The 21370-nt window shown below is 37.7% G+C and overlaps 1 protein-coding gene across 4 annotated transcripts in view; it reads right to left on the reverse strand.

Annotated features, from left to right (window-relative positions):
• The window catches only part of OXR1 (oxidation resistance 1), a 458944-nt gene that overhangs the window by 356001 nt on the left and 81573 nt on the right, over positions 1-21370 (reverse strand). The window lies entirely within an intron of this gene.

Raw genomic sequence — 21370 nt, forward strand, 5'->3', positions numbered from 1 at the left:
TGGTCAAACAATTGTTCCCTCTCCACACACTTTCTATCCATTGCCTCAAACATGCTCAAATCTCTCCAATCTAAAGACCCTTCTCTTCCTTGTTCCTGATTCCACTTCATGACCAGCCTCCTCTCTCCTACTCATCACATGCCAATTTAACAAAGGCACATGCATACTGTCACCATGTCCTCCTTCTCCCTTACACATAAGCTGAATGCATTATGGTTCTTGCCCCATCATTCCAGAGAAACTGTTCTCTTGTGTCACAAATAACCAGGATCCTAATTTCCACAGCTTATATTTAGTTCTCATTCTGTTTGAACTCTTCATTATTTGGCTATCCACCCCTTATGGAAACTCTCTTTCTCTTAAAACTCTGCATTGGTTTTCTCCTCAACAAATTTGAAGCAAAATCCCTCAATTAAATATGCTAGATAAGTAACACGTGAAGTTGATGTTGAATTATCATAGCAGTGACAATTGCTACTGTTTCATTGAAAAGAAAAGGCACTTTTTCAAATCTCTCATTAATCTCCATCTCCATATATAGAAATCATATCTAGTCCTTCAAGCCTTTATCAAAAAAAAAAAACCACCATGAGTCATATACCTGATAAGGACCTGCATCTAGGATATATAAAGATATATAAAGAATTTTTTATAATTCAATACTGAAAAGTCAAATAACTCAATTAAAATATGGGCAAAGGATCTGAATAGCATTTCTCCAAAGAAGTGGCCAAAAAGCATATAAAAAGAGGCTTAACATCAACGTCATTAATCATTAGGGAAGTACAAATCAAAACAATGAGATACTACTCATACCCACTAAGATGGTTAGATTCAAAAGACAGATAATGGACTTCCCTGGTAGCGCAGTGGTTAAGAATCCGCCTGCCAATGCAGGGGACACGGGTTCAAGCCCTGGTCCGGGAAGATCCCACATGCCACAGAGCAACTAAGCCCGTGCACCACAACTACTGAGCCCACGTGCCACAACTACTGAAGCCCGCGCGCCTAGAGCCTGTGCTCCGCAACAAGAGAAGCCACCGCAATAAGGAACCCCCACACCACAATGAGGAGTAGCCCCCGCACGCCGCAACTAGAGAAAGCCCGCATGCAGCAAGACCCAATGCAGCTAAAAATAAAAATTAATTAATTAATTAATTATTTAAAAAGACAGATAATAATAAGTGCTGGCAAGGATATGGAGAAACTGGAACACTCATACGTTGCTGATGGGAATGTAAAATGATGTAGCTACTTAAATAGTCTGGCAGTTCCTAAAGAAATTAAATACAGAGTTACCATATGAACTAGCAATTCTAGTCCTAATTCCTACCCAAGATAAATGAAAATAATGTCCACACAAAAACCTGTACCATGAGTGTTCACAGTGGCATTATTTATTCTAAAATGTGGAAACAACCCGTGTCTATCAGCCGATGAATGGATAAATAAAATGTATATCTATTTATATTTAAAATACCATCTATATTTAGATATAGTATATATATTTAATGGGCCATTATTTGGAATGATTTGAAATAATGAAAAGGACTAAATTACTGATGCATGGTACAACATGGATGAACCTTAAAAACATTATGTTGTCAACATTATTACCAGTGACAAAAGACCATATACTGTATGATGCCATTTATATGAAATGTCCAGAATAGGCAAATTTATAGAGACAGAAAGTAGATGAGTGGTTGTCTATGGCTGAGGGGGGAGTTAGGTAAGGGAGTGGGTGTTAGGTAAGGGTGGGGGGGTGGCTGCTAAGGGATACGGGGGTTCTTTTGGGGGGGTGAGGAAAATGTATTAATTGGGGTGATGGTTGCACAACTCTGAATATACTAAAAGTTATTGAATTGTACATTTTAAATGAGTGAATTATATGACATATGAATTCTATCTCAATAAAGCTGTTATATATTTTTTAAATATCAATACCATGAAAACCAGAATGGCCTCCAGCAACACACATTCCTCTTTGAATGTTTTAAACATTAGGAAATCAGAATTATTGTTTTTAACATGTATACCAAAAAATTGCTTCGAAATTTACATCAATTGGATGCCGCAGCTAACAGGAAAAGAAGCATGATCTTATATGCTGAAAATGTTCTCCTCCTGTCAAAAAACAACTTTAAAAAAACAGCTGAAACTGTTAGTTAAATATTATCAGAAGGATCTTTTGCATATCAATTATGCCCAAAGTCATTATTTTTGGCAGTCACACTGTAAATCTAGACTCTAGAGAGACAATTTTATACCCATCTGTTCTTAAACTTGAGCATGCACCAGAAAGAATCACCTGGAGGGCTCAATAAACTACAGATTGCTGGATCCCAGGCCCAGATTTTCTGATTCAGTAAGGTTGGGCTGGAGCCTCTAACAAGTTCCCAGGTGATGCTAATTCTGCTAGCCCAGGGACCACACTTTAATAACCACCCACTATTCTACACTAATCTATTTAGTTTACTTGTGGTCTTACTTAGGACTAACTTATCTCAAAGATAGTTATCAAAAATCAAACCTGTTACATGAGCCATATGGTAGATTAGAACTGCCATAGTAGAAGAATTGCTTGATTGAGAGAAAGTTATTGAAATAAGATAGCAGTGCACTCAATGGGCCACCATTTCAGCTTGAAATATATGGGGAGACTTAAGCAGTGGTAGCAGGTACAGAATCGGAAGGTCACAAGGAAAGTCAGGCATTGTTAAATTAGATGAATACAAAAGAACTAGAAGAGAGATCAGTAAAGTTTTGCTCCTTGTGCAATGAGATGACAGTCACTAGGGCATCAGTGCATCCTAATTGGCCTTCAGTTCTTTTTTTAAAATTAATTAATTAATTTGTTTATTTATTGGCTGCATTGGGTCTTCATTGCTGTGCGCCAGCTTTCTCTAGTTGCAGTGAGTGGGGGGCTACTCTTTGTTGTGGTGCGCAGGCTTCTCATTGCTCTGGCTTCTCTTGTTGTGGGGCACAGGCTCTAGGCGCGCGGGCTTCAGTAGTTGTGGCTCGCGGGCTCTAGAGCGCAGGCTCAGTAGTTGTGGCGCACAGGCTTAGTTGTTCCGTGGCATGTGGGATCTTCCCGGACCAGGGCTCAAACCCGTGTCCCGTGCATTGGCAGGCAGATTCTTAACCACTGCACCATCAGGGAAGCCTGGCCTTCAGTTCTTGAGACACATTCTCAATTTTGTGAGGCCCAATAGTCCTGTTGTCTCAGTGTTCCCCTGACACTTTCTTGTGTCACTGTTTCTGCAGTACAGCAAGCTGTGTAGATGAGATACCTGTCCTCATTATTCCAGACTCATTCCTTCAATAACCTAGCCCTACTTAGAACAGACTTCAGTGGGTAGCTTTCCTCAAAAGTCCAATGAACACATTTCCAAAAAGATCTTAAGGTCACAGGTTGATGGACCAGCTCTAACAAGATGATGCTTGATAAGAGATGTGCGCTCGTTATAGACTCAGAGCTTGTCATATTTGACAAGCACCTGATAAAAATGGCAAAAACAAGGCACAGCAAAACTAAACAAAAATGAGCTCCTCTTGCACTTATAGGAATATACACCCAGAAAAAGAAGATAGCAGTCCCACATTGCACGAGGTCAAGCCAAACCTGGTTTTTGTGTTCATTTATTAGCCATATTTTTAACGGAAGCTAAAGACAAGCTAAGGCATGTTCGGGGTAGAGCAGAAGGGACTGGAAATCATGTAACTGAGTAAGAGTTAAAGGAATCAACGTGTTTAGTTTGTGAATCTTTAAAGAAAGGCAGAGAAGGAGAAAAAATAGCTTTTATCTAATGATTTCAGTGCTGCCCCTAATAACACCAGCTACAAGAAAGAAAAAAAAAGGTACCGCAGTCCAAATTTGGGAAACTCAGATTATTATATCTTCCTCTTAAATATCTCCAGTATAGATTAGAATATAGAACACTGCCTGCCATGTAGTGGATGCCCAATAAATATTTGTTAAATGAATTAGCCCAATAAAGCATTTGTGAAGGGACTTCCCTGGTGGCGCGGTGGTTAAGAATCCACCGCCAAGGCAGGGGAAACGGGTTCGAGCCCTGGTCTGGGAACATCCCATGTCCTACTAAGCCTGCGCTCTAAAGTCCGCAAGCCGCAACTGCAAAAGCCCATGTGCTGCAACTACTGAAGCCAGTGCGCCTAGAGCCCGCGTTCCGCAACAAGAGAAGCCACCACAATGAGAAGCCTGTGCACCGCAGCAAAGAGTTAGCCCCCGCTCGCCGCAACTAAATAAAGCCCGAGCCCAGCAACGAAGACTCAACGCAGCCAAAAATAAATAAATACATAAATAAATTAAAAAAAAAAAGAATTTGTGAAGTACTGAAATTAATCAATCTACTGGTTTGAACTATTGCTTCCCCAAATAATCTGTCTGTGGTTCCCCCTCCTCCTCATGATACCTATTAACACATACCTTGGAATTACTGGTCTTTAGAAGATACTTGGGAAAATGTTGTATTAGACGCAGCATATATGGCTTTAGGTAAAATGATAAACTAGTAATTAGAGTAGTAGACTTAGAGCCAATGCAGAGGAAAACTTGTACTAATTAGAAAAGCCCAAATTCATATGGGCAGCCCATTAGGCTGGGGACTCACAGGAAGGGTGCTGAGAAAAGGCTGAATTATCACTACTTAGGATTTCTGTTGATGGGATCCATGGCTTGGGTAATTATCGGAACTAGGTCAGTAGTTCCCAGACTCTTAGATTCATAGAAACATAAATCTGAAAATTAAAATTGGACATCCACTTAGTATTTTAGGCTAAATACTTCTGCTTTTCTTAATTAGGGATAATGATTATTATTTATTATCACCTTCTTTGCATAAAAGAAAGACCATTTTAATATCAAATAATCATTTCAGATGAAGAAAAGAAATTTAGCAAAATTAGTCTGATACTATCTTCATTTTTCTCATTTGGTAACAAGATGGTTCGTCACTGACTGCCCTGTGTCCGTGAACCCCAACTCTGTAACCAATGCCCTACGTGACCTCACAGCTTCCTTCTCAAAAATGTTCTATGATTTTAGGCAAATACTGTGCCAGTGCCAGCCAATAATTTATGATGACGTGAAAAGGCTAAGAGACAGTCAGAAAGGGCAGAAGATGACAGAACACGGATCTGAGGAAATTTCTCCAAAGTGTAGAGGTTAAAACTCAAGATCTCAGGATGGGAACAGAGCTGTTTTATTTTCTCAAATATCAGGAAAGTTCTTACATTGTCATACATTAGACACAGACTAGCTTTATGACAGTCAAATCACTTTACCCGCTGTTCCAATGTTGGACTTTTTTTTAAACAAGATTTTCCACCCATACTATATATATCCTGTCCATTACAGTGCCTAGGGAATTAGACTGAATGCTCTGGTGAACATTCAGCTAGCTATGAGTGCAAAGCATCTGGTGAGTACCAGGTGCCAACAATGTGCAAGATGACCTCATCTCTGTCCTAGCAGTTGGCTGTCCAGATACATTCTAACTGGGAAGCTGAAGTTTCAGACATCTCATAATATATGTTCTGGTAACAGCTATAGCTCAATGCTTCAATCAATCACATTTACAACTTGCCAAATATAGTATGTACTTGATATGTCTGTTTTATTCTCCAAATGCTTAGAACTTGGAAAAATTATGGAGGGATGTCAAGCAAATCCTTACCTCAAGAAAATTACTTTCTCTTACTCAGTTCATGAGAACCCAGAAGTTAATAAACATAATGAATGCTTTCACCATGCAGACGAATTAACAGATGCCTTTCAAATCTTTTCATATCATCATCTTTACAGTCACTTCAAATATCTAGCTAGTTTTCCATAAAAACACTAAAAAGATTATAGATTGAAAAAGATCATCAAAATTTCAATGAGCCTGATTCTATGCAAATTCTGTATCTGCATGTAAGTTTATGATACTATAAAAACCTCAGGGAAAACGTCTAAATGAAAATTTACCCGGGGACATCACTTAACTTGAATTTCAATTTCTTCTGTCATATTCATGAAAGCACTTTATATCAGTAATCTAAAACCAAAGAGTAGTTAACCTAATCTAATTTCTTTGTCAAATGTTGGCGTAAAACCAATTTTCAGTTACAGCAGGAGTCCACAAAGCTAGTGTGCATAAAGCTGAAAAACCATCTGGAACAACAGCACCTCTCCTGTGTGAAATGTACCAGTCAGAAAAGATGGTGGAGTGTCAGAACTTGCACTTTCTACCATGAGCTCTCAACTGAACAAGGGAGGCCTGGTGCGTCTAGCTCTTTAGAGAAATCATCTGTCAGAGGAGGTTATTCTCTCTCTGCTACTGTCGCTGAGCTGGCCTGAATATTTAGCACGGAAGTTGTAAAATCATGCACCATTTTATCTAAGCAGACCTAGATCAAAGGAAAATGTTCACTTGAATTCAACGTGGTTTCTATAATTAATAGTTTCAATTCACCAGATATCATTTATGTGACCTCTGTCAATGTGAATGTGAGAGCAGTTAACTTTACAATTCTGGAGACTCAAAACACATTCAAAAGTTCAAGTTCAGTTATTATGAAATATAGATATTTCTTATTACTTGGGAGTAGCATTAATAAGTTAAGTAGCATTGAGCGATGAACTAACTGATTTTGTTCATAATAAAAAATGAGTTTGCGGAACCACCAGTAGAAAAACTTTGTTATCTGATAAAGAAAATGTAATTATTAAAAGGAGAAGGAAAATGCATAAATGCTAAATATGACTAAAAACAAATTGCAGGAAAGTGGTAATTATAACCCTGCAGAGATACTTCCTAGACATCAAATAGTACGTCCAAGAGGAAGGATGGATTAGCCATGCTTCCTTATATAGGTAGAGGCTTGCATAGGTCTAGCAAAAGAAGAATCTTGGATTCTTGGATATTATACGCTTGTAAGACCATTTTATCCCGTGTAGGCAATAAAGTCATTTTCAAGCTTTCTCAATACACTGAATCTACACCTCTATAGTGCCAAATGAAGGTGGCAGGTATCCATGATGATTTCTTCTGTGACCTGGATCGATATGCCATTGACAATTAATACTTTGGATTGGAGCCAGTTTGAAATAAATCCCAGTACACCAGAAGTTCCTGACTTTTTGATTTTTATGGTCCAATTTAATTAAAACACACACACACACACACACAGGCACACACACACACACACAGACACACACACACACAGACACACACACACAAGATGGGGGAGGAGTGGGATCAACCTTGTCTCCAACTTTAATTTTGCCAAGTAAAGACATAAAAAACAATAACCTAACTTACATCTATAACCAGTACCATAAAAGAAATCATACTGTACCACTAAAAGGGTAGAAAGGTCATAATCTTAAACGTAAGTATTTTCCAGAGAAAGAACATCTAGTACTTTAATACAAACATTCTCTCCAAAACACATGTTAACACATGGATGAATGTTGTATTATATCTGATTCCTCACTAAAACCACACACATAAACAACCAGTATAAAACAGACACTTCATTGTTTAATGGACTTTTGTGTTTATAAATTAGTCAAAGTTTATTGTGGGGGGAGATTTAAAAATAAATGTAAAATATAAGTTGGATAATTGATATTTTTTTAAATTTAATTTTATTTTTATACAGCAGGTTCTTATTAGTTATCTATTTTATGCATATTCGTCTATATATGTCAATCCCAATCTCCCAATTCATCCCACCACCACCACCCCCTCCCCCCGCTTTCCCCCGTTGGTGTCCATACGTTGGTTCTCTACATCTGTGTCTCTATTTCTGTCTTGCAAACCAGTTCATTGGTACCATTTTTCTATATTCCCCATAATGCATTAATATATGATATTTGTTTTTCTCTTTCTGACTTACTTCACTCTGTATGACAGTCTCTAGGTCCATCCACATCTCTACAAATGACCCAATTTCGTTCCTTTTTATGGCTGATAATACTCCATTGTATATATGTACCACATCTTCTTTATCCATTCATCTGTCGATGGGCATTTAGGTTGCGTCCATGACCTGGCTAGTGTAAATAGTGCTGCAGTGAACATTGGGGTGCATGTGTCTTTTTGAATTATGGTTTTCTCTAGGTATATGTGCAGTAGTGGGATTGCTGGGTCATATGGTAATTCTATTTTTAGTTTTTTAAGGCACCTCCATACTGTTCCCCATAGTGGCTGTATCAATTTACATTCCCACCAGCAGTGCAAGAGGGTTTCCTTTTCTCCACATCCTCTCAAGCATTTTTTGTTTGTAGATTTTCTGATGATGCCCATTCTAACTGGTGTGAGGTGAAAACTCATTGTAGTTTTGATTTGCATTTCTCTAATAACTAGTGATGTTGAGCAGCTTTTCATGTGCCTCTTGGCCATCTGTATGTTTTCTTTGGAGAAATGTCTATTTAGGTCTTCTGCCCATTTCTTGATTGGGCTGTTCGTATTTTAATATTGAGCTGCATGAGCTGTTTGTATATTTGGGAGATTAATCCTTTGTCTGTTGGTTCGTTTGCAAATATTTTCTCCAATTCTGAGGGTTGTTTTTTCCTCTTGTTTATAGTTTCCTTTGTTGTGCAAAAGCTTTTAAGTTTCATTAGGTCCCATTTGTTTATTTCTGTTCTTATTTCCATTACTGTAGGAGGTGGGTCAAAAGAGATCTTGCTGAGACTTATGCCAAAGAGTGTTCTTCCTATGTTTTCCTCTAAGAGTTTTATAATGTCTGGTCTTACATTTAGATCTTTAATCCATTTTGAGCTTATTTTTGTGTATGGTGTTAGGGAGTGTTCTAATTTCATTCTTTTACACGTAGCTGTCCAGTTTTCCCAGCACCACTTATTGAAGACTGTCTTTTCTCCATTGTATATCCTTGCTGCCTTTGTCATAGATTAGTTGACCATAGGTGCGTGGGTTTATCTCTGGGCTTTCTATCCTGTTCCACTGATCTATATTTCTGTTTTTGTGCCAGTACCATATTGTCTTGATTACTGTAGCTTTGTAGTATAGCCTGAAGTCAGGGAGTCTGATTCCTCCAGCCCCATTTTCTTCCCTCAAGACTGCTTTGGCTATTAGGGGTCTTTTGTGTCTCCATACAAATTTTATGATTTTTTTTGTTCTAGTTCTGTAAAAAATGCCATTGGTATTTTGATAAGAATTGCACTGAATCTGTAGATTGCTTTGGGTAGTATAGTCATTTTCACAATATTGATTCTTCCAGTCCAAGAACATGGTATATCTTTCCATCTGTTTGTGTCATTTTTGATTTCTTTCATCAGTGTCTTATAGCTTTCTGAGTACAGGTCTTTGACCTCTTTAGGTAGGTTTATTCCTAGGTATTTTATTCTTTTTGTTGAAATGGTGAATGGGATTGTTTCCTTAATTTCTTTTCTGATCTTCTGTTGTTAGCGTATAGGAATACAAGAGACTTCTGTGCATTAATTTTGTATCCTGCAACTTTACCAAATTCATTGATTAGCTCTAGCAGTTTTCTGGTGGCATCTTTAGGATTCTCTATGTATAGTATCATGTCATCTGCATAGTGACAGTTTTACTTCTTTTCCAACTTGTATTCCTTTTATTTCTTTTTCTTCTCTGATTGACATGGCTAGGACTTCCAAAACTATGTTTAATAATAGTGGCAAGAGTGGACATCCTTCTCTTGTTCCTGATCTTAGAGGAAATGCTTTCAGTTTTTCACCATTGAGAATAATGTTTGCTGTGGGTTTGTTGTATATGGCCTTTATTATGTTGAGGTAGGTTCCCTCTATGCCCACTTTCTGGAGAGTTTTTAACATAAATGGGTGTTGAAATTTGTCAAAAGCTTTTTCTTCATCTATTGAGATGACCATATGGTTTTCATTCTTCAATTTGTTAATATGGTGTACCACATTGATTGCTTTGCATATATTGAAGAATCCTTGCATCCCTGGGACACACCCCACTTGATCACGGTGTACGCTCCTTTTAATGTGCTGTTGGATTCTGTTTGTTAGTATTTTGTTGAGGATTTTTGCATTCATCAGTGATATTGGTCTGTAATTTTCTTTCTTTGTCTGGTTTTCATATCAGGGTGATGGTGGACTTGTAGAATGAGTTTGGCAGTGCTCCTTCCTCTGCAATTTTTTGGAAGAGTTTGAGAAGGATGGGTGTTAGCGCTACTCTGTTTGATAGAATTCACCTGTGAAGCCATCTCGTCCTGGACTTTTGTTTGTTGGAAGATTTTTAATCACATTTTCAATTTCATTACTTGTGATTGGTCTGTTCATATTTTCTATTTCTTCCTGGTTCAGTCTTGGAAGGTTATACCTTTCTAAGAATTTGTCCATTTCTTCCAGGTTGTCCATTTTATTGGCATACAGTTGCTTGTAGTAGTCTCTTAGGATGCTTTGTATTTCTGTGGTATCTGTTGTAACTTCTCCTTTTTCATTTCTAATTTTATTGATTTGAGTCCTCTCCCTCTTTTTCTTGATGAGTCTGGCTAAAGGTTTATCAATTTTGTTTCTCTCATCAAAGAACCAGCTTTTAGTTTTATTGATCTTTGCTACTGTTTTCTTTGTTTCTATTTCATTTATTTCTGCTCTGATCTTTATGACTTCCTTCCTTCTACTAACTTTGGGTTTTGTTTGTTCTTCTTTCTCTAGTTACTTTAGGTGTATGGTTAGATGTTTATTTGAGTTTTTTCTTGTTTTTTGAGGTAGGACTGTATTGCCATAAACTTCCCTCTTAGAACTGCTTTAGCTGCATCCCATAGGTTTTGGACCATCATGTTTTCGTTGTCATTTGTCTCTAGGTATTTTTTGATTTCCTCTTTGATTTCTCTTGGTTATTTAGTAACGTATTGTTTAGCCTCCATGTGTTTGTGTTTTTTACATTTTTTTTCCCTGTAATTTATTTCTAATCTCATAGCATTGTAGTCGGAAAAATTGCTTGATATGATTTCAATTTTCTTAAATTTACTGAGGCTTGATTTGTGACCCAAGATGTGATCTATCCTGGAGAATGTTCCATGTGCACTTGAGAAGAGAGTGTAATCTGCTGTTTTTGGATGGAATGTCCTATAAATATCAATTAAATCTATCTGGTCTATTGTGTCATTTAAAGCTTCTGTTTCCTTATTTATTTTCATTTTGGATGATCTGTCCATTGGTGTAAGTGAGGTGTTAAAGTCCCCCACTATTATTGTGTTACTGTCAATTTCCTCTTTTATAGCTGTTAGCATTTGCCTTATGTATTGAGGTGCTCCTATGTTGGGTGCATATATATTTATAATTGTTATATCTTCTTCTTAGATGGATCCCTTGATCATTATGCAGTGTCCTTCGTTGTCTCTTGTAACATTCTTTATTTGAAAGTCTATTTTATCTGATATGAGTATGGCTACTCTAGCTTTCTTTTGATTTCCATTTGCATGGGATATCTTTTTCCATCCCCTCACTTTCAGTCTGTACGTGTCCCTAGGTCTGAAGTGGGTCTGCTGTAGACTGTATATATGTGAGTCTTGTTTCTGTATCCATTCAGCGAGCCTGTGTCTTTTGGTTGGAGCATTTAATCCCTTCACATTTAAGGTAATTATCAATAGGTAGGTTCCTATTACCATTTTCTTAATTGTTTTGGGTTTGTTTTTGTAGGCCCTTTTCTTTTCTTGTGTTTCCCACTTAGAGAAGTTCCTTTAACATTTGTTGTAGAGCTGGTTTTGTGGTACTGAATTCTCTTAGCTTTTGCTTGTCTGTAAAGCTTTTGATTTCTCCATCAAATCTGAATGAGATTCTTGCCGGGTACAGTAATCTTGGTTGTAGGTTCTTCCGTTTAAATATATCGTGCCACTCCCTTTTGGCTTGTACAGTTTCTGCTGAGGAATCAGCTGTTAACCTTATTAGAGTTCCTTTGTATGTTATTTGTCGTTTTTCCCTTGTTGCTTTTAATAATTTTTCTTTGTCTTTAATTTCTGTCAATTTGATTACTATGTGTCTTGGTGTGTTTCTCCTTGGGTTTATCCTGCCTGGGACTGTCTGCACTTCCTGGACTTGGGTGGCTATTTCCTTTCCCATGTTAGGAAAGTTTTCGACTGTAATCTTCAAATATTTTCTCGCGTCCTTTCTCTTCTCCTTCTGGGACCCCTATAGTGTGAATGTTGGTGCGTTTAATGTTGTCCCAGAGGTCTCTTAGGCTGTCTTCTTTCTTTTTTCATTCTTTTTTCTTTATTCTGTTCCACGGCAGTGAATTCCACAATTCCGTCTTCCAGGTCAATTATCCTTTCTTCTGCCTCAGTTATTCTGCTATTGATTCCTTCCAGTGTATTTTTCATTTCAGTTATTGTATTGTTCATCTCTGTGTGTTTGTTCTTTAATTCTTCTAGGTGTTTTTTCTTTAATTCTTTTAGGTCTTTGTTAAACATTTCTTGCATCTTCTCGATCTTTGCCTCCGTTCTTTTTCCAAGGTCCTGGATCATCTTCACTATCATTATTCTGAATTCTTTTTCTGGAAGGTTGCCTATCTCCACTTCATTTAATTGTTTTTCTGGGGTTTTATCTTGTTCCGTCATCCGGTACATAGCCTTCCACATTTTCATTTTGTCTATCTCTCTGTGAATGTGGTTTTCGTTCCACATGCTGCAGGATTGTAGTTCTTCTAACTTCTGCTGTCTGCCCTCTGGTGGATGAGGCTATCTAAGAGGCTTGTGCAAGCTTCCTGATGGGAGGGACGGGTGGTGGGTAGAGCTGGGTGTTGCTCTGGTGGGCAGAGCTCAGTAAAACTTTAATCTGCTTGTCTGATGACGGGTGGGGCTGGGTTCCCTCCCTGTTGGTTGTTTGGCCTGAGGCGCCCCAGCACTGGAGGCTACAGGCTCTTTGGTGGCGGACTCTGAGAGGGCTCATGCCAAGGAGTACTTCTCGGAACTTCTGCTGCCAGTGTCCTTGTCCCTGTGGTGAGCCACAGCCACCCCCTGCCTCTGCAGGAGACCCTCCAACACTAGTAGGTAGGTCTGGTTCAGTATCCTGTGGGGTCACTGCTCCTTCCTCCCTGGGTCCTGATGCACACACTACTTCGTGTGTGCCCTCCAAGAGTGGAGTCTCTGTTTCCCCCCAGTCCTGTTGAAGCTCTTCAATCAAATCCCACTAGCCTTCAAAGTCAAATTCTCTGGAAATTTCTCCTCCCGTTGCCAGACCCCCAGGTTGGGAAGCCTGACGTGGGGCTCAGAGCCTTCACTCCAGTGGGTGGACTTCTGTAGTATAATTGTTCTCCAGTTTGTGAGTCACCCACCCAGTGGTTATAGGATTTGATTTTATTGTGATTGCACCCCTCCTACTGTCTCATTTCGGCTTCTCCTTTGTCTTTGGATGTGGGGTGTGTTTTTTGGTGAATTCCAGTGTCTTCCTGTCGATGACTGTTAAGCAGTTAGTTGTGATTCTGGTGCTCTTGCAAGAGGGAGTGAGTGCATGTCCTTATACTCCGCCATCTTGAACCCAAAGGTCCGATAATTGATATTATATTCTCAATTTCCACAATTTACAAAAGCATTCATTCACCTTCTTCTGAAAGGCTCCTTAATGCAAGATAGAATATTTCTGTAGATGAAATCTCTTTTATATCATGCCCCTAATTATTCAGATGTATTAGATTTGTTGGATCTTTTAAAATGGATGGTAAGGAGACACAGGCTATTTTCCTGAAAAAAGGTTTTTCATTAAAAACCTTTCATTATTACATCTCATTAATCATATCTGCTGTACGTTTATATTCAGAATATAATATAAACTGTTTTAATAAAATTTGTAGATCACAGAGAGGTCCTTTTAAATAGAAATCAGATTAAGACTCTGGTCTCAACACTCAATTCTTCCCAACACTGAATTTCTCTAAATTTATATTTTATATGAACTTTTGCCTATAATGTGATAAGTGAGGGCAAGGTTTCCCATCACACTTAGAATATAATTCAGTCTTTCTGGTGACCTACATGGTCCCTGCTACCTCTCCAAGCTCAGTCAGTTCCTAGGACTCTCCCCTCTATTGGTTGTTTCCACCAAACTAGCTTCCTTGATGATTCCTCAAACACACCAGGTACATTTCAGTCTCAGGGCCTTTGTCCTTCTGTTTCTCTGCCTGAAATGGCTTTCCTCTGGAAGTTGTATAGCTCATTCCCTTTCTACTTAAGTGCCACCTGTCCAAGAGGCTTTTCTTCACCAATTCCCCATGCCTGCCATCACTCTATATTTTCACTCTGCTGATTATTCTTCAAAATCCTTACCACTATCTGATATTATAAAACATATTTGTTAATTTGTTTATTTGTCTTCAGCACTAGAAGGTAATATTAATGAGAGTAGGGGCTTGTTTCATTTATTATTCTATCCACAGCACTGAAAATTGCACATTGTAGGCACTCAAAATATTTGTTGAATGAAGAAATGGATGAATATAACCATAAAAAATTCTAATTTACATAAAAATAATGCAATTAAAATATACTAATTTATCTCTGTACAGGAATTATTTTTAGATTCCTATACAACTCATAACAATAAACCTATTCTTTAGAAAAAAACATAAAAGCAAGTATAAATGAATAAATCTAACTCTTTTAATGACAATCCAATTGACTTGAAAAGTGTTTGATTTTTTTTTTTCTCAGTTGAACTGTAATAGTTTTAAAATCAAGCTGAACTCCATCATTCACAATAGCCAAGACATGGAAACCACCAAAATGTCCATCGACAGAGGAGTGGATAAAGAAGATGTACCTATATACAATAGAATACTACTCAGCCATACAAAAGAATGAAATAATGCCATTTGCAGCAACATGGATGGACCTAGAGATTATCATACTAAGTGAAGTAAGTCAGAAAGAGAAAGACAAATACCATATGATATCACTTATACATGGAATCTAAAACATGACACAAATGAACTTATCTATGAAACAGAAACAGACTCACAGACATAGAGAACAGATTTGTGGTTGCCGGGGGTCGGGGGTGGAGAAAGGAAGGGCTGGGAGTTTGGGATGAGCAGATGCAAACCATTATATACAGAATGGATAAATAACAAAGTCCTACTGTATAGCACAGGGAACTGTATTCAATATCCTGTGATAAAGCACAATGGAAAAGAATATGAAAAAGAATGTATATATTTATACATATACTCTCTCTTCCCAGTACCTTAATATACTAGTCATTCATTCAACATTCACTTACCACACTGAGAAATACTCACAGTATCTAACCGGCTAAGCCTGTCCTATCACTCAGAAGCTCTCGTCTTTTTTTCAGTTCAAAGTATTAGCTTTATATTTATGTGTAACCTTTTTATTTTTTCCCTCTTCTCCAATAGTAGGCTGTTGACAATTGACTTTTAACCTTTACTGTAAAACTCAGGGTCAAAACTTCCCTTGCAATCTCTACTTAACCACATTTTTCCCCCCTGTGAGTTCTAATCCCTCCAAAAATAGAGACAATTCAAATCTCTATTTCCTCTGCCACTGCAGATCCTGTCCCTGAGAGCCTACTATTTAACAGTGTAAATAGGACAAGTAGTTTGCAAAAGAGTAGCTAAGGCAATTTTTTAAATATTTATTTCTTTTTTTAATTAATTTTTATTGGAGTATAGTTGCTTTATAATGTTGTGTTAGCTTCCACTGCCCAGCAAAATGAATCAGCCATACATATATATATATATCCCCTCCATTTAGGACACTACAGTGCATTAAGTAGAGTTCCCTGTGCTATACAGTATGTTCCCAGCAGTTGTCTATTTTACACATAGTACCAATAGTATATATGTGTCAATCCCAATCTCCCAATTTGAGGAAAGATCCTGATTCTTCCCCTTCTCCCCCTTCTTTAGAATAAATAGGTTGCTCCATCTCTCCAGAATATTTTTTTCTCCTAAATTCAGGTGCCAAAGAATGATATGGAATGATACATTTCTTCATTTATTCATTAAAGAAGAACTTAGATAAAAATATTATAAATAATGTGAATAATCTGACAAACCAAATTTTGCATCTTTCTCAATTCTAGGATTCTAACACACTATATCTGGATAAAGAAGATAATTCAAATTAGTTTTAATCTCCTATTAGAGCATTACTGAACTTCCCCACATTCATAATAGCATTTTATACTACAGGCATATTCAATAAAAACCATTCACTGCTTCTAAATTTAGTCAATATATCAATAACTTACAGAATTCAGACTTTTGTTATATTTCCAACCTATGGGCATGTGTGATAGAATATTTTGTTGACTTTTGATAAAATTATATTAGTCAAATATAAGAAAATATTTGACAATTACCAGCACATTTTCAATGTTTATGAGGTTAAACATCTGGTGACAGGGTTAGCGTACATGATGGGTCCTTTTCTAAAATAAATAAGGAAATGAGTTGACAAGACACTTTCTCAGAAATCCCGTATTTTCTCCATAGCCTTGATGTCTGCAATTCCAGGAGCTGCAACAGGATAGGGCCTCGCCAGGTACTCTGAATGGCACAGTACCTTGTGACCCAGCAATGTTTGAATAATTTTCATCTCACGAGAAGTATCAATATTTACAATAGTAAAAACAAAAATTAGAAAACATACGAAGGTCCAATCTGGATGGCTGAAATAAATAACAGTACTGCCATACAATGTCACCAGACTTTACACGTGATGATGTCACTTTATACCCTTCAAATAGAGAGATGGCTGTAGAAACTGTTCAGTGAAAGCAGAAGATGGCAAAATATCATGCATGGTTTGGGTCCATTTTTGCAAAAAGATGTGAGTATATGTAGAAAAGAATATATCTCACATTTATAACAGTGGCTTTCTATGAATGACAGGATTTAGTTCATTTTTTATTTCTGCTTTATAATTGTATAGCGTTTAACTCTTTGTAATTAGCATATTTCTTTATTTTTAGGAACAAATGCAAGAGGTGCATTTGTATTTCTGAAAAACAAGGCATTTCTTCCCAAGCAGAAAAAACAAATATCCATTTTGATTTTCAAAACACCCTGGACATCCTCTTAGAGCGCTTATCACATTAAATCAGTTATTTGATTATAGTCATCTCCCTCGCTACCTGCAGGGGATTGATTCCAGGACCTGCCAAGGATATCAAAACCCACCAAGCTCAAGTCCAGTAGTGGGCCCTCACATCCGCAGTTTCCACATATGCAGATACCGAAGGCCAACTGTATTTATTGAAAAAAATTCCCATATAAGCAAACCTGTGCAGTTAAAACCCACGTTGTTCAAGGGTCAACCTCACTTAGTCTTCCTGGCCAAACTATAAGCTCCTATAAGAGCAGTTATTACTTTCCACCAACACTGCTCTGTGTTCAGCACATGGCACATTACAGATGCTCAGCTGATTTTGACTGCCTATTTGGCTTCTTACTTTCATCCACTGTCCTCTTCCTCCCCTACCTGGCTCTAGTTGAATTACCTTCACCTCTGTCAGATGCCATAATGTCTTTAAGATACCATGCGGCAAAAGCTGAAGTGTGTGCAGACATCACAATGAAAAATAATTTGGGGTCAAAGAGATGTCATTTGGCAAAGTAAGCTGAGCCACTACTAGAATCTCTCTCTAAATACTGACCTACATATGTACAGTAACACTAAAATAATGCAAGCTGAGGGTGCAAGATGGTCTGGGGAGATAGAAAGTACTGGATTTAGTAGTGGAGGGTCTCTATGAGATGAGCACTTGAAGAGCCATTTCAGCTGAACTACAGCAAAGAGCTGGCATCTCCTTGTTGTGCTTCTTTGGTATTACGCTGAAAACCTGACAATTTCTAGCCTGTAACATAACAAGTGGAACTAAGATTTATATTTAGTAGTTTATATTTATATTTAGTAGTTAGCTCACTTTATGGAATTTTGGAAGTTCAACTAAGTTTCTGCTAGCAACAACCTCCTTACCGCCCCTCAGAAATCAGGGGGCTCATTCCACATCCTGCCTTGCTAATGCCTGCTAGGGTTCCCGGTCCGCACACTCCCTTCCTTCCAGGAGAGATTCCAGGATATCCCTATTGGAGGATATTAAGGGAAGCATTCTGGTTGGAAATGGGAACTAGGGCGCTTGCTTTGAAGCCACACGTGCAGAGCAGGGATATTGTTTTCACACCGAGAGTTTTTGGACGGGTAGTTTAGTGGTTAGGAGCACTAAATGGCTGCCCGCCTTCATTTCCTAACTCTGCTACTTAGTGGCTGTATCATATTGGGCAAATTACTTAACTTTCTGTGCCTAACTTTTCCATTTGTGGAAATGCAAATAACAATATTACATTCCTAAGAAGGTTGTTGTGAGGAGTATATGGACAAAGTATCTTTAAAAAAGTGCCTAGTACATGGTAAATGCCATGTAAATGTTCACTCTTGATAATATTTATTTAGATTGCATGTTGTAAAAAGTGTATGTTTTAAAACATTACATACATGTACATATATAATGTTTATATACATTATATATGTACATATATATATCTTATAAAAACATTTTTAAACGGAGGGATCGAGGATGATTATCAGGAAAGGAAGCACTGAAAGTTCTTCCAAGCACTTCTCGGCATCATCGCTTTTCCCTCTTTGTGCTAAAGACATAGGATCCTTTCTCAACTCTTTGTACCTCCTCGTGTCCCCTGCTAATTATCTCTGCTACCAGCAACCATTCTTTCCCTCAGATCATAGCCTGGAACCTCTCACCTGTCTGTGGACATCTGCAATGGATTCTGTACATCCCTCTGTCTCTATCTTAACCAACGTCAACTCAATCATTGTCTCCCTCTGGTAATTATTTACTAAAGATGAAGATTCACGAAACACCCGTTTTGTGTCCCTCTGTGACTCGTAACCAATTCCCACCAACCTCCTTACCTGATTGACACTGCATAATTTCCCAGAAATTTGGAACTTTCCTAGATTGTATTTCTTTTTGAGATTCTGCATGAAAGGGCCAAGTTATTTTGTATTTTTTAGGGGTCATACACATAACTTCTAGAGCAAGAAATTTTTTTGTTTTTAATATGTAAAAAGACAATTTTCTTATACTGGTATTTCAAAGCTGGGAGTATTGCTTGGATAGTTGTAAATATGAATGTAAGTATCTTAACCTATATTTTCTAAATTCCTAGGTTACGTGCAGGGATCACAATTAGGCATCCCTTCTCCCATTAGGCCTCAGAGTTAAATTTTAAGATCAACACATGGTTATGGTCAGGTATGTACAAAATCATGGTAGGCAGAGCAAACTGTTCACAGATTGAAGTAAGTTTTGACGATAAACGCAGTGCTAACATTAATGAGAAAGCCAAGCTGAGGAGAGTCTGGCAGACATGGAACAGACGAATCAGAGTGACAAACACTGACAGTGTTCCTCTAACTCCTAGCCATGAAGAAGCTGCCCTGAGAAACAGATGGTGGGATGTGGCAGATACATCCCTTATTGACAGGTAATCCTGCCAGGCACAGCCTATCCTGTTTCCTTCGAACTCTGGAAGCATATAACTCTCCTTGCCATGACAATGTGACATCAGCCAAACTTCTGATTTAGATTCTCAGATAGTTTTCTGTAACAGTTAGAGGATGCACTGGTCAGGCCAAAGCAAGCATCCCGCAAACTTAAAAATTACCTACATATTTTATTTAAATTAGTAGTCTGGCAACCCAGTTTATTTTCCAATGTCAGTATTTTCACATCTTAGTTTCTGGATTTCAAAACAGAGAGCCAGACCCTAGACTATAATAATTTCACTAAATTAATGTAGATCTGTGAGAAATTCTCATAGAGAATTGATGAGTTACCACGCATCTGTATTCAAATATTTATAAGATAATGTTTCCCAAATTGTAGATGAGAAATGTTATGAAATATAGAAGAATTACAAAGGTTAATGTGAAAAAAGAAGATTAATGATTTCTAAACTGGGTGTGAGTGAAATAAATCAATGATTTGTTTTGCATATCTTAGATTTCCTTTCCATACTCCTTTCTTGCCAGTACGTGGGGAGCCCAAATTCTAAGAGGGAGAATGGAAGTGCCAAATGGCACACAGTTGTATGAAGGGGTGACACTGGTAAAACAAACTAAGAGCTCCCTATATGGAAATCTAACGTGGAACATCAGTTGTGGCCAGAATTAAGGATACCATCGAATGAAAATATCCAAGAATTATCTCTGTAAAATTTGAACCTTTAACATGGAAAGAATTCTAACAAATTTCAGATATATGAAATCTATAAGATACTCTCATTTAAATTTTAAATTTTAAATTCTCTTCTCGAATAAAAACATTAATTTCCCATTGAATGACCTGCTTTGCATTTTTTTTTTCACTCATTCACACAGCACAAATTTATAGAACATCCACTAAATTCTAAGAGCCAGGCTGGACAATTGGACTGGAACCACAGGATACAATCTCTCTCTTTGTGTGGAGTTCACTTACATCAAGGTATCTGTTCACTGAGGTACAAACCAAGGACAGGCTCCTGTGTCAGCCTTGTCCTGACTCTGTGAACCAGGCCACGCCACAGCTTACCTTAAGCTATGACAATCACATGTGTGTTTTAATCTCCCTCCCCCTCTCCCGCTTCTTACTCATCTTCTCTTCCCCCAACCCTCTCCCTCCCCCTCCCCCTCCTCTTCCTTTCCCCCTCCCCCTCCTCTTTCTTCTCCTCTTCTGTCCCCTCCCCTTCCTCCTTCTCTTTCTTTTTCCTCTTTGGTACGCAGTCTTCTTTTTGAGGATTCACCTCCACCACACACGTCTGCCAGGCGTATAATTCTTTTAAATACGTGTGTCCTTAATATCTCCCAGGGGTTTGAATGGGTTCACAAGTTTTACAGAAATAGTTTAGTTTTTAAATTTTAATGATAATTTTATTTTCATAATAATATAAAAGGAAACATTTTGCAGTAATAATTCATAACTTAAATGTTTTTTTCATTTAGTTTTACAGAATATATTTCAGCTTCTTCAATTATTTTTTTTCAAACTGAGATCCTTAGCACCCAGTAGGGACCCAAGGACATAGTCTAAGGCATCCATAAAAATGGGTCCCTCAGAAATACTACTCTAAATCTAAACAAATGATTCCATCCTCTGCCCTAAAGAAGTTGCTTACTTAACTAAAACTAAATGTATGGAATTACACTGCAGAAACTAGTCTTTAATCTGATGCTATCTATGGTTCCAGCACAAACTGAAGACAAGGATGAGATGGGTTCTTAAGGAAACAGAAAAGATTACCAGGTTTTTCTGACATTCACATATTGAATACCGTGAATTTGTATAATATCACCTGTTCAGCTCTTTATATACAGAAAAAATCCAAGGTTC

Source organism: Balaenoptera musculus, chromosome 17, assembly GCF_009873245.2.
Source record: "Balaenoptera musculus isolate JJ_BM4_2016_0621 chromosome 17, mBalMus1.pri.v3, whole genome shotgun sequence".
NCBI classification, from domain to species: domain Eukaryota; kingdom Metazoa; phylum Chordata; class Mammalia; order Artiodactyla; family Balaenopteridae; genus Balaenoptera; species Balaenoptera musculus.